Here is a 15,500-nt window from a genome sequence, read left to right on the forward strand (position 1 = left end):
ATATCTGCCGCACTTGGCGCCTGAGAGTGACTCTGTGTGGCCAGATGGCCTGTTGCGGGCATTTGATGGGCGTGTTCTGTCCCGAGTGAAGGGGATCGATACGGTGGCATGCACGTTGCGGGCGTGGGGTGTGTTGATGCAGCGATCTGGGGTCACTGTCCCTTATGCTCCTTCTCTGCCTGTCAGGGCGATAGCTGATGGACAGATGTATCGCGATGGTGGGATGCGTGGGTTCGTCCGAGAGGCTGGCCTGACTGAGTTGAGAGATTGGATGGTTGACGGCCACTTGCTTGACGTCTCTGAGGTGCTGGCTGGTTGTGAGGGCACTGCGTTACAGTGCATGTATGTTATTCAAGTCCACTCTTTCTTGCGGACCCACTTGTGTGGCTCGACTGAGGCCCCTCTGGAGTTCCGTGCACTGGAGGCCCTCTGCAGTGCGCAGTCGCCTAGCAGGCTGGTCACTAAATTGTATAACTGTATGCAAGAGCAGAGGAGTGGCTTTCGGGAATCGTCTAGGCTCGCATGGGAGGGAGATTTAGGGGAGCCCATCTCGGAGGCCCTGTGGCGTGACTGCTGTGCACATATCAGGGCGTTGTCACTGAATTATAGGTTTAGACTGTTGCACTTTACATTTTTGCACAGACTATACTATACCCCAGCGTGGTTGCATTCTTTGGGGCTGCGTGAAGATGCGTGCTGTGTTCGTTGTCGGGTGCCGGAGGCGGGTTTTCTGCATTTGGCATGGGAGTGTGCGGATGTTTATGTTTTCTGGGTGGCAGTTTTTAAAGCGATTTCTGAAATGGTTGAGTTAGAGATATCCGTTTCTCCTAGAACTGCACTGCTTGGGTGCGTGGAGGATATCCGGGCGATGCACAGGCGCATGGTGGGTCTGCTTTTGCTGCTGGCTAAGCGTAGAGTTGCCATGTGCTGGGGTGGGACGAGAGTGCCGCGCTGTTCTGAATGGTTGAGTGATGCTGCTTTTTGCCATGATCAGCTGATGATTTTCTGGAGCTTGATGCCCGAAGGGTCTAGACCCAAAGATATTTGGGCCCCGTTGAACACATTTTTAGCGGCCCGAAATGAGTAAGTGATATAATAGAAGAAGCCCAGGTTTTGGTCTCACTACCTCTGCCCGTCGGTGTATAAGTAGGGAAATGTGACTGGCTGCTGTTGTCTAGCTGTGGGCCTTCACCTGCCTTTTTTGTTTGTTTTCGTTGATGCCCCCCTTTTTTATTCTATACGTCACTGTCAATCCACTGCTGCCAGAAGTATGCCTCGTGGTTTATTGGTACGGACTTTGCTACCCGATAATTGATGGGGAAATTTAAAAGTGAGCTTTTGATTGTATCGTTTAATGTGAACCTGTCCGTTCATTCCCCTTACGAGATTTACATTGGCATAGTTGATGATGACTATTTATATACTTTTTGCTGTGACGATGCGAGGGGGCTGTTTGTGTTCTTGTATGTTAATTATGATAAAATCAATAAAAATATATTAAAAAATAAAATAAAAAAAAGATGTATGAAAGGCATTCGCTGTGCAATATAAAGGACTCGTTAAAATAGCAACTCCTTAAAATTACGTCATTTAGAAAATCGCGAATTGCGATTCTCTAAATAGGAAATCGTAAATAGGGAATTCCTATTTGCGATTTTCAAAGCACATGTATCAAGCATTTCCTAAATGCGAATTGGGCATTTAGGAAGTGCAATTACCACCAAATCCAATTTGGTGGTAAGCATGTGCAATTTTTAAAAATGCGTTATAACTGCATTTTTAAAAATGACATGTAGCGCACACATGCCCCTGGGGCATGTGTGGGCTTCACATGTCCGCAAGTATTTTTTTGGGGTGCATCAGAGGGGGCCTTAGGCCCCCAGCACCCTGGGGTTTGCATTACCTAATTTGCAAATTCCTAACTGGAATTCGCAAATTGGGAAATGCAAAACCATTCGCAACTCTAGGGATGAATAGAGTTGCATTCTCTAATTGCGATTCGATAATAGCGATTGCAAATTTTAAGAAATCGTTATTACCGAATCGCAAATTTCATACATCCCATTTTGCATTTTTTAAATAGCGATTTCTTAAAGTTCCCTATTTGAGAAATGCAAAACAGATCTTTGATACATCTGGCCCATAGTGTTATAATTTGATTGTGCAGAGACTAATGGCCTGGCCACCTTGTTGCGTAGTTTGCATGTCTTGTTAGCATATTAATTGTTTTTGTTCACCATATATTCTGACATGTCAGATGAATTACTTTCTCCTTTTTTAATCTCTTTGCAGACACACACTTCATTTCCACGTGCTTCCTCCTTCTTGCTATGTGTGCATCCTAATTTGCTGCTTTGTTTCTATTGACGGAAATCACAGCCTCAACAATTCAACGTGACACGGCAGCCATGTTAAAAGTATGACAACATTGTGTTCTGTACTTTAAAGCTGACTGCCACATTGTCCATCACATTACGGGCCATATTTATACTTTTTGACGCAAAACTGCGCTAACGCAGTTTTGCGCCAAAAAAATTAGTGCCGGCTAACGCCATTCTGAAGCGCCATGCGGGCGCCGTATTTATTGAATGGCGTTAGCCGGCGTTAGCCGACCGGCGCTGCCAGGTGTGCGTGAAAAAAAACGACGTACACCAGGCAGCGCCGGCGTAGGGAAAAATGGCGTTTGGGCGTCCCAAAATGGGGCAAGTCAGGCTGAGGCAAAAAAATCGTCTTAACCCGATTTGCGCCATTTTTTTGGGGCGCCCAGACGCCATTAACATGACTCCTGTCTTAGCAAAGACAGGAGTCATGCCCCCTTGCCCAATGGCCATGCCCAGGTGACTTATGTCGCCTGGGCATGGTCATTGGGCATAGTGGCATGTAGGGGGGCACAAATCAGGCCCCCCTATGCCACAAAAAAATTTTACAAAAATACTTACCACAACTTACCTTTTCTTCCCTGGGATGGGTCCCTCCATCCTTGGGTGTCCTCCAGGGGTGGGCAAGGGTGGCAGGGGGTGTCCCTGGGGGCAGGGGAGGGCACCTCTGGGCTCATTCTGAGCCCACAGGTCCCTTAACGCCTGCCCTGACCCAGGCGTTAAAAAGAGGCGCAAATGCGGGGTTTTTTGCCCCGCCCACTCCCGGGTGTCATTTTTGCCCGGGAGTATAAATACCATGCACATGCCTGGGAGTCATTTTTTAAGACGGGAACGCCTACCTTGCATCTCATTAACGCAAGGAAGGTGTTCACGCCAAAAAATGACGCTAACTCCATGAACTTTGGCGCTAGACGCGTCTAACGCCAAAGTAGAAATATGGAGTTAGTTTTGCGTCGAATTTGCGTAGAAAAAAACGACGCAAATTCAGCGCAAACGGAGTATAAATATGCCCCTCCATCACTTAACATGGTGGTCATCTTGATACTATAGAAAACTGTGTTTTATATAGGTATGAGATGGACACTCAGTGCTACTGACCAGTGCATTTCAAAAACACCCTTCATTAACAAAGCCAATAGCAGAATGGCATAAGAAGCAAGTAGGCAGCGGGAGGGAGAGATAAAGTGGTAAAGGGGTCAGATTGAGGCACAGAAAAGTGCTGCAGGACAACATCCTGGGTATCACCAAGCACATTATCTCGTGCCTGTTGCACCAGAAGATCTTAATATAGAAGTAATTGGGGGTGGTAGGAAACAAAACAGAGTGGGGTGTTTGGGGCTGCAGTACAACAACAGGAACATCACCAAACCACTATCGAGTGGCAGATAGAATAGTGGGAGGGAGGGTTATAGGATGAAAGAGGAGAGATGGTTGGGTGAGGCTCAGGAAGCAGAGAAAGAAAACAATAGCACTCATAGTGAAGGAATTAAAATGAAATCCACTCCCATTGAGTGCTAAATACCAAGTGAAGTAAAAAAAAAACAAAGACAATTAGTTTGATGACATCAGCAGTGGAAGGATATACCTTATTCAATAAAAAGTGGAAAGATGCCCCTTACCCAATCGAAAATGAAAGGCAAAGAAGAAATGCACCAGGGCAAACACAGGACTATGGAGAAGATCCATCCAGAAAATAGGAAGGACTCCCAGAGACAAAAATCCATCAAATCATGAGCAAATTGCTGACACAGAGACCATTCAATGTAGGGTTGAATGCAATGCTGTTGGCAACAGTAGCAGCACCACAATATGATAAGCAAGTTAATTTGTTTGCATGGGACCACACTGCTCCTATTAAACTAGACCTTCTCTGTACCAGCATTGTTCCATTTATTAACCACATTTTCTGCATGGGGACTGAAAACATCCATCAGAAGGCATGCGGTGTGTGGGTGAAGCAGCGTGGAATCATTAGTGTTGTGATCTATGGTCTAGTGTGCTGCCTGAAGTATGCTAAAAGCAACACATCTGGATTTGAGCAGACGTTAATATGAGAACCTATTATCGAAACCATAGACACAGAGTGACCTCATAAGGTTCAGTATTTCTGGGTTCTGGATGTTTCCTGGGGTGAACATATTGCACCGGAGGGAAGGGCTGGTCTAGAGAGCAGGGTCGTACCTAGACCATTTTAAGTAGGGCATGGTTGCTCACAGTTGCAGAGAGAGAAATGGTAAGGCATAGATTTGTATAGTTAGCACAAAAATAACAGATTATAAAAACCCTGTTAGAAGTGTGTAAGGTAGGCAGAGGACTAGCTAAATGGGTTTGGGGTTCACTATGCTTGCCTTGGCCTGACAACCGTATTGTGTACCATTTTATGATCTCTTCTCAGAGTCAGTTGTAGCAACTATCAAACCAAATCACCTGGACACAATTTATTTTTTATCATTTTGCCTGAATCAGTTGCGAGGACTCCCTGACATAGGCTCCCCATGTCTCTACCCCTTCTAGCCTCAACCCTAAGAGCTCAACACAAAACCCCTAAGAAAACCTCTTCTCACTGGTGACCATTTCTGCCACAATTACACATTCAGTGATGATTCTGCCTTCCCCGCCCTTTCTTTGCAATTTGTAGAACTATAGCCTAGATTTAATAAAAGTGGTGCTTCATGTCATGAAGAGTCACTTTTCTTGCGGCCCCTTGTGCCTCTCTAACGCCACCATGTGTGTACCGTATTCAACATACCGTGCACCAGGGCGCGGGTTAGGGACAAAAATGTTGGTGCTAAGTACACAGTGGCCCATTGTAAATCATGGTGTGCCTCATTTTAACACCTCTCTGTGCAGGCTTTACAAATGGTGCTAAAAATGGCGCAGTGGACTCTCAAAGATTCCACTGTACCATTTTTGTGGGTCCCCTAATGAAGGAACGCCCCCTTGCACAGGCACAAGGGTTTACAAAGTGGCACAATGCAAGCATTGCATCACTTTGTAAATAGTGTGTGGCATTTTTGCCAATTTAACACCACATTAGCGTCAAACAAAATTACAATAATATGGCAATAGATGGCAATAGGCCCTTCTTAAATTTGGGCACATTACAGTTCAGGGCAAGTTGCATCTGAGAATCACTCAAAATCTCTCTGCTTTAACATTCACTTCCTTCTTGAGCTGGGCACACATTTCACCCATTCTCCCCTTCACCGCTCCTCCTCACACATTATGCGGGTCATTATGACCCTGATGGTCCTGCTCCGCCGACAGAGTGGTGGTGCAGGACCGCCAAATTATGACAATGGAAGTAAACTGTCTGTACTGCAGCCAGTTCACCACCGGTACCGCCAGGGGGGGTAGGACCGCCTGGCTGAAGGTTGACAACCTTCGACCCTGCAGTCCACCTACCACCTCCTGCGGTATTTTGCGCATTCTTACTGCCAGGGATTCTGTGGTGGCAGCCCCGCCACGGAATCCCTGGCGGTAACAATACTGGCAACAGGAATGCTCATTCCTGTCGCCACTGCAGGACTCTCCAACCCCCACATGTAGGACCTTTCCCCCATCCCTCACCCCATCTGAAGCCGCCGACACCCCGATCCCCATTCCAAACCCACCCAACCCCCGTACATCCATGCAGACACACATCACACTTACATACATACACGCACACATACACACAGACTCATTCACACACACACATGCACACATGGCCATTACACCCCCCACACTCCTGCAAACATGCATTCACGCACGCACACATACACTTGCATACACACGCACACAAACACACACGACACCCCCACCCCTCTCCATTCACACAGACACACATCCCCATTCACGCACACAATTCACAACACTCCCCCTCCCCTGTCGGTCGATCACCTTACCTGGTGGTCGCAGTGGTCGTCCGGGAGGGAAGGGGTCCATGGTGCTTGCTCTGCCACCAGCACCCAGCCAACACAACACCTCCACGTTTATTACTAAGTGGTAATAGGCGTGGTGGTGTTGTGTTGACATGGTGGTGCCAGCAAAGCAACCTCCACTGTACTTCCCACCACCAACCGCCAGAATGGCGGCATTGTGGCTGGCGGGACTAAAGTCATAATGAGGGCCTATATGTGACATTACAAACCACTAAAATTTACAGCAGACTACGATGTACTACAGTGTGTTTAACACTGTTTGCGATTCCCAGTGGGTGGCAAATGCACCAGGCTCATCAATATTCATAATGTAGTTCGCAATTTGAATGGTCTGTGATTGCTTTTTAAATAAAGCAATTTTTTAAAAATGCAGCCCGTTTTCCCTAAAGGAAAATGCAATGCGTTTCAAAAAGAAAATTTAAAAGTTTGCTTTTAATTTTTTAAGAGTAGGCAGTGGTCCATGGGTGCCTGCTCTTAAAAAATGTTGGCATCCACATTCACAAAGAGGATGGGGTCCCTTGGGGACCCCTTCGCATTTGTGAATGGGTCACCACCAACTTGAAGTTGAAGTCCCTAATAGGAAGGGACACCCTTAACACACCCCTTCCTAATACCAAATCATTAACCCATTTTACGATTTGGTAATAGGTTACCAAATCGCAAAATGGGTTTGGTACATGGGGAAATGCTTTTTAGCAACACAAACTGCCCAATTTTCTGTTTGCAGCTGCTAAAAACATTAGTACACCTGGCCCTAATAGGCAGAATTTCTAAGCATATAGCTTTGATATGTATTAAGGGGCATATTTACAAGGAGCTTATTTTGGTGCGAACGCAGTTTTAACCCATCACCACATTTACAAAGTGGCGCTAGACCTATGTAGCTCCACTTTTCCTAGGTGTTTGTCATTTTTCAGGAGTGCCTCTTTATCCGGTGCCGTCCACCGACAATGATATGCAGAGTAGGCCTAAAAAATCATAAAAAATGATGCTAGCCCGCTAGTGTCATATATACAAGCCTCCTGAAAACAGACACTCACATAGGAAAAATCGTGCTAGCTCTGACTTGTGTAAAAATTTTAACACCTGGTCAGACCAGGTGTTAAAATGAACTTCAGGCACTGCCACATAAGGAAAACACACACAAGGCACTCTGGCAACCGGCAGGACAACATGGACCTACTACTGCTCCAGCTAGCTGCAAGGAGACAACAACAAAGATGATGCCAAGCACCCCCGGCACCACTGCATCACCCTCCATCACCACAAAAACAACCACAAAGGCAGCATACGAGAAGGGAGTGCATCTATCGCCGAAGAATGTCCATCCCTGGCCTCAGAGAAGAAGAGGTAATCAAATATTTCCATCTGAGGCAGGAGTCCATTGTCCAGCTGCTCCACCTTATTACACCCAAAATCATGGCGACAGTTGACAGGGTAACCACTATACCATCCCTGACAAAGCTCCTGGCTGTGCTGCACATGCTGGCCTCTGGCTCCTTCCAGATGACTGCAGCACGAGTGGGCGGAATATCACAGCCATCCTTCTCTGCCTTCCTGCCATCTTTATTAGACACCATCATCCGCCTCACTCCCTGCCACATCCTCTTCCCCAACACCCAACAACTGCAGCAGGAAACAAAACTAGGATTTTATGCAATTGCTAGGTTTCCAAATATGATGGGTGCCATGGATTGCACACATATGCAACTCGTCTCTTTTGCTGCAGTAGCACATCTTTATTGCAATATGAAACACACACACTTTTAACCTGCAGGCCATTGTGGACCATCGGGAGCTCTTTATCAATGTGGTGGCAAAATACGCTAGCAGCGTGAATGATTCTTGCATCTTCTGGCACTCTATCATCAACCACCTCTTCCAGGATGGACAATATGGCAATTGCCTACTAGTAGCAGCAACTACATAACACATACAACAAACAAGACATATAGGGCAAACAATATACACACTGCAACCACACACACAGATAGGGACTCATGGATGACCTCTGATCAACACATATGCAACGTGCATCACTCCACACATGCACATTACCACCAATACACATCACACTCACATAGGGCCTTATGTACAGGCCCCTAGCACCACCAGAGAGTCACTTTTATCAACGCTCCAGATGGAGCAATGCCCTGTTTTGTATTGACATGGTGGTGTTAAACCACTTTTTGTGTCTTAACGCTGCCTTGTAAATATGATCCCTTTACACGCATCACTTGGCATGGAAGGGGAGTGCAATGGGTGTTGTTGTGGGTGTTCCTCTGCAACAAACATAGCATTTTGGCACTGCCCCTCATTTATGAGAATTTGTAAGCCTGAGGCAGCACCAAAAGCTAACACCACCATAGGGGTGGCATTAGTATGATGCATCGAGGAGAAATACTTGAATTTCTCATTGTTTTTGCCGTTTCTATGTGTGCTGAATTCTGCAGCACACATAGAAAGAGAAAAACACTATCATTGATTGGTTTTGTATAGGAAAGGACACCTCCTGCACATAAAGAATCACCCCTGCAATGCAGGCATCTTTGCACCATGGTGTAAGTGTGCCTACGTTGGAGCTCAGCAGTTGACTTAGCACCAGCGCAGGGGGAGATATGGTGCATTGCTGCCCTTTCCAGGTGTCAAAGGGTGGAGCAGCAAGACACTTTCTGCCCCGTCCTGTGCGACAGGGGCTTGTAAATTAGCAACATAGATGGCAATACATCTCAAGCTACTTTGCCACACTTTGTATAATGTCTAGACACACACATTTATGTTAGCCAGGACAAATGGATAACAGCTCCGTGTGGAAGGGAGGTGTACCATGTCCACAGAGGGGACTCACATGTAACACACAGGGTTCCTTTCTCATGGCACACAGCACACAAACTAGGTGCAACTGCACACAATATGGCATTGGCAGGTCACATTTTACTGGAAAAATGTACAATATTCTGCAACATCACACAAATCCCATATGGGTGATCTGTCATGCCACAAAAAACACACATTTACCATGCCCCTGAGGCTGTACCATTGACTGGAAGGTACACCACCACACACAAATACAATCATGCATGCAAACAGGAACCCACACAATGCCAGATGCAAGTCTGAATATTTACTTTGTAGACAAATACTGAGCACGGCCAGTTGGAAAGAAACACAAGGGCAAGTCTGCCACTGTCTCTCCTCTTCCATTGCAGCTGACCAAGGATATGATATCCAGCTGCTGGTCATAACACCATAAGGCAACCCACAGAGCGACGCAGAGAAGGCATACAACCAGGCACACATCCGGACCAGGAATGTTGTGGAGAGGACATTAAGCCTCCTGAGGTCCTGTTTCAGATGTCTTGATGTATCCGGGGGAAGACTACTATATTCACCACTTCTTGTCTATAAAATTATCTTGTTGTGTGCCATATTACACAACATTTGTGTGCAGACACATGTCCCCTGAGATGAACAGATGGAGGAACCCAGGGAGGAGGATGAAGACAATGATGCCCCACCACAGGATGGGGAAACACAATACTGCTACAGGGGCACGGAGACAAACACACATTGCACATAACTTCTTTGCATGAACATTGAAACCAATATCTCACATTGCACCAATCAGTCACTTAGTCATACATTTGTCTTGGAGCATCTGTCACATTCAAATGCAACAACAACTCACCAACATCTACGAAAGCATGACTAGGCCACAACAGCTGGAAATAAAGTAGGAACTCAGGAAGACTAAATAACTACACACCAGGTAATGATAAAGGAATGTGCGGATGTAATATATGCATTGACAGTTCAGTTGAACATACAGTTTACATAGCAACACACATATTACACAAGTCTGTTTAGTTGAAGTTTGACAGAAGTCAAATTTGAAATTCATGTATTAAATTCTGCCAGTATGTATTACTAGAATAATCAGTACCTAGAAGAGTAGGTCAGTCTCAGCTATGTGACCACTCAATATCTGAATGTCTCAATCACAGGTGAAAACTTACAGCATACCCCTCAGTGCCACTCACATGTATGACAAACAGTGAGTAAACTACAGAGGACACTGCACCTGTATGGCAAGGCCCGTCTTACTTAAATCAGTTGTAATCTTCCATGTATGTCAAACAATGCATAGCATGTCTCATACCCTTGGCAAACTGCTTTTGTCAATCCTGACACAGACATATTTCCACATGCATGTTGTACTCATAGCTTCCAAGACTATTCACAAATTCACCCACACTCATTGTGCATCTGACAAAGGATGTTGGCTGCAGCTGTGTATGAGAGATAATGTAAAACACACACATATTGAAGGACACCTGAGACACTCCTCTGCTTAGCTGGCCCAGCCACTTCATGAATGTGAAAGCAATGTGACCACAGCACACAGAGATAAATAGTCCAATCACGTAGCGAGGATATGTATCCCTGGTGGTATAGTTGAAGTTGGAGAGAACAAAACATGAAGATCCCAAATCTGTTATGGAAAGTGTCTTTATTTGTAGGCACAGTTTTCCTCAGGATTGTGCATTCATCAAGATACAGCCCTGTGGTCACATTGCTTTTGTTGTTGCTGTGTACTTTGGTACTCACTTTTGTGCCTACTCGGTAGTAAGGCACCTGACCATCTGGCACCAGACTCTGACTACTTTTACATTTGTTAACTATACTGGTTTTACTCCCTAGATGTGCAGCATCTTTCACCCTTACTACCCCTGTTTCTGCTTTAGGCCTACTTCATGAATGTGACTCACAGACTACACAAGTGCTCCTTCTGAAGTCCAGAGATATGTGGGTGTCAGTCACTCATCCTATGATTTGCTATGGCAAATATCGCTCAGTCTGTAGAAAAGTCAATGTCCATTGGAAAATATCACATGGACAAAATACTATGACATACATGAAGGACTGGACAGTGAGGATGAGGAAGACGAGGAGCAAGTACAAATTGGGCAAACAGTGCCAGCAACGTGGCACTTGAAGAGTACACAATCTGGCTTCAACGTGTGGGAATGACTACACAATGTCAAAAACTCAATACACAAAACAACATTGTAGCTATGTAATGCCACACACATAAGGACACACGTTGTGTAGGCTACTTAACATCCCAGTCACACTGTCAGCAAGTCCACCTGTGTGCTTGACCACCACAAACAAGTATGAGTGATGCATGTGGGAAATGACGCTATCTGCACCGTGGGTCTGCAGACATATCCCTGTCCTACTATCGACCAATGAAGCGCCAATGCATGAAAGGCACAAATACCATCCAAAATAACAGACTCATATAAGTCTCTACTAGATAATAGGGCAAGGCTGACATCAACAACCTGTGAGTACCTAGTAGATATTAGGGTAAGGATGCCATAAATAACCTGTAAGTTCCCAGTAGATAATAGGGCTAGGATGAAATAAATAATCTTTAAGTCCCTGGTAGATAATAGGGGAGGGGAGTTTAGTTATTCAGCTGGATTCCTGCACTTGACTGTACACTGCTGTGTTGTCTGCCATCTTGTTTGATGGTAGCCCTGCCATGCAGACTGTGTGCTAAAAGAGAATTCTGTGCAAAACTACATGGTTAGGAATTATAAGGGTCAAAGTGTATGTGCAAAGAACATTGTTACAAAATGCAACCTTAATGCCCCCCTAGGTGCACCAGGTTTTGTGTGGCCTGTAACTTTCAGCATGTTCAAATGCAGAGGTGCATCAAAAGGCCTGGTGTTTGTATCTACAGAGGGTAACATGTTATTCACTGAAATGAGCACAGCTATTGCTCTGAAGGAGCGGTATGACCCATGAAAGGATTCTTAAGATTGTGCAATTGATTTCCCTAAGCACATCACTGTAGTAGGCAGAACAAATAACACATGAAGAAGACATACCATTTACATGCATGTCATGCATGACACATGTCTGCCCAGCACATCCCAACACTTGCCTGCATGGGGAACTGTAAGTTACCCATGATGTCTACCCTTTGGGAAAGACCATAGATTTTCACACACATGCACTGTCATAGGGGTGGGTTGGCTGACCACATTCCAGGGAAAGTCAACAGCATCCGTGGGTAAACACTTAGTGCATAAACATGTTGAACACAGGGGACAGCTATCTTAAACTATGTGGCTACACAAACTGAGGAAATGTGCCATCTGCATAGTGTGATCCCACTTATGCATATACCCTCCCATATGCACACTCACCGTACACACATTGAACACATGGGAAGACAAGAAGGTGGTAAATAGAACTATACATATGCACAATTGCAATCCATATCACTCCTCCCATGTATCCCACATAACAACATATGGTAAGACACACATTTCACTACTTGCACCAAAACAAAATGATGCATGCAGTATTTTTCCGTACCAGCACGTCTAAATTTCAACAGCGTGCCTTGTCAGCCATCCAAGAAAAATACATCATCATGCATTAAAAAAAATGATGCATTGCCTTAAAATGTGATGCAGCAGCCCAGGAAGTAATAAAATTGTACATTCTCACAGCAGACCAGGAAGTGTGGAGATACTTTCACTTTCCATCCCATTCACAGTCTTTTAGTCTGTGCTTGGGAGAGGTTGTGTGTTGCTTATGCTGGTGTGAGGAGTGGTTTGAGCAAGTCTTTTGTGCTGTCTGATATATGTTCCTAAAGTCTTTTTTGTTGTGTTTTTGTCATATTTTGTTGTATTTAACTGTGTATTGTTGTGTGTCTGTCTCTGGTGTAGTTATGTTTGTTGGGATGGCTGGGGGTAGTTTGTGTTGTTTTTATGTGTTGTTAGGAGTAGAGTGGCATTTGGTTTGGACATGTCGGGAAAGGGAACAACCCGTCAGCTCACTGCAGATGAATTGGGAGATTCATCTGGCTTGTCACCCACTACCTCCCCAATATGGTGGTCATGGGGGGAGAGTGATCATGAGGTAAATGACTGAGGCAGGCAAGCTGAGGTGGGGGAAGGTCGTCTACCCCCACGCATGCATCTTCGAAGTACAGCACAGGGAACACCAACTAAAACATCATTGGGCAGACCTCATCAGCAGGGAACACACACACTCTACCAACCTGCACCACCTTGGAATCCAGGTAGGTGGAACTGTGGATAAGTACACCATATGTAGCTGATTCCTGTTTTGCATTCACATTTACTTGTCTGTTGGCCAGGGGGCTTCCTTTAACACGTTTTGACAAAGGCTAAGGCTGCAAGTAGCGTATTTGCACCAACCACCATTCATGAGAAGGGCAGCAGTGCACCTTCTACATGACAAATGGCATTTTCTTGTCTTTGTCCCCTGTGCTTTTCAACAAAACTTCTGATGTGCACCAATGCTGACACACATGTGTCAAGGTGCAAGGGTACATGGTTACCAGGGACAGGTGTCCATGTTCATCAAGGGTCTGACTACTGTTGTATGTTGCATAGTCATGTACATGTGAAGATAAAAGTGATGCAGGAGTATAGGGAGTCATGGATGAGTGTGTTCTGTGAGTCATATACGTGCAGTGTGCCACTACAATTTGCTATGCTTGAAAAAGTGTCAGTAGAATTTCCTCTGCAAAAAGTGAACAATCTAGCTGAGGCATATATGTATTGTTCTAGCACATATATGTGCATATCAGCCTGGCCTACCAAAGGATGTCCATGAGACATGTTGTTGGACCTGATCCTTTTTACAGGGTCGTCCCCAGTCTTTTTGCCTCCTTCTTCCTATTTTGCTGACCTGTTTTTATTGGCTTTAGGACTCTGTGCACTTAACACTGCTAACCAGTGCTAAAGTGCAGATGCTCTGTGTAAATTGTATTGTTGATTTATGATTTTTCCATGATTGGCATATTGGATTTACTAGTAAGTACTAATTAAAGTGCACTAGAGGTGCCTATGGCCTGTAAATCAAATGCTACCAGTGGGCCAGCAGCACTAATTGTGCCACCCACATTAGTAGTCCTGTCAACATTGCTCAGACCTGCCACTGCATTGTCTCTGTGCACAGTTTTAAACTGCCAATTCGACTTGGCAAGTGTACCCAGTTGCCAGGCCTAAACCTTCCCTTTTCATACATGTAAGGCACCCCTAAGGTAGGCTCTAGGTAGCCCCATGGGCAGGGTGCAGCTTATGTTTAAGGTAGGGCATATACTAATGTGTTTTATATGTCCCAACAGTGAAATACTGGCAAATTTGGTTTTCACTGTGCTGTGCCGCTCATAGGTTAACATGGGGGCTGCCTTTAAATACTCTGTGCTGGAAGGGAGGGGAGGGGTGGTCACTCACACCTGGAAGGGCTGAAAGGGCTGTACCTGCCCTCACACAATGCAGTCTCCAATCATCTGGTGCGTGTCTTGGGCCTAGTCCGGGTAAGGCAGAATCTTACATACAAGAGAGACTTTCCTTTGAAGTTTGCCTACTTCAAAGGCAGAAAGGGGTATAAGTATTGGACCCAAAACCCTTGAAAATGAGATTTCTTCAAAATCACTTCCGGATTCCAGAGGAACCTCGGTAAAGAAGAGCTGAGGAGAAGTGCTACCCCATGCAGCGTGGTTTTCTGATACTATGTGATTGGATTTTCCACGCATCGTGCCTGTGTATCAAAGTCAACCCGACTTTGTGCAGATTCGAAGTGCCCCATCCATAAATCAATGCATCACTCTCTTGCAAGGGAGAAAAATAACGCATTGCCGACCCGACCGGATAAGGAGAGGACGCACGGCCTCGCTTGGTAGTAAGGAATCGATGCAGTACTATCCTTTTCAAATGCACACCCATGCGGCTTTACTTTTGACGCTAATCAGGTACTCTGTGTAACAACAGCATTCTCACTGTTTTCTAAGGATTAAGGACCTCATTAAGACCCTGGCATTTTTTTGACTGCAAGGGTTAATGTGGTGGTATCATCGCCAACAGGCTGACGGTGTATACCACCACATTCTGCCACTGCCAACCTGCCACATCTCCACCCATACCACCATGGCGGTATGAACTGCCAGGCCGGACATGTACATCTTTGACCCGCCGGTCCACAGCAGACCGGCGGCGGCATTATGAGCTGGCCTACTGCCATGGTTTCCATGGCGGTAGCACCGCCATGAAAACCATGGCGGTAGGGCTACCGGTGACAGGGAATTCCTTCCCTGTCACCGGTAGATGGCTACCCCACCCCCCCAGTAAGCACCTGACACCCCTTA

This window comes from Pleurodeles waltl, chromosome 3_1, assembly GCF_031143425.1.
Source record: "Pleurodeles waltl isolate 20211129_DDA chromosome 3_1, aPleWal1.hap1.20221129, whole genome shotgun sequence".
Classification (NCBI taxonomy): domain Eukaryota; kingdom Metazoa; phylum Chordata; class Amphibia; order Caudata; family Salamandridae; genus Pleurodeles; species Pleurodeles waltl.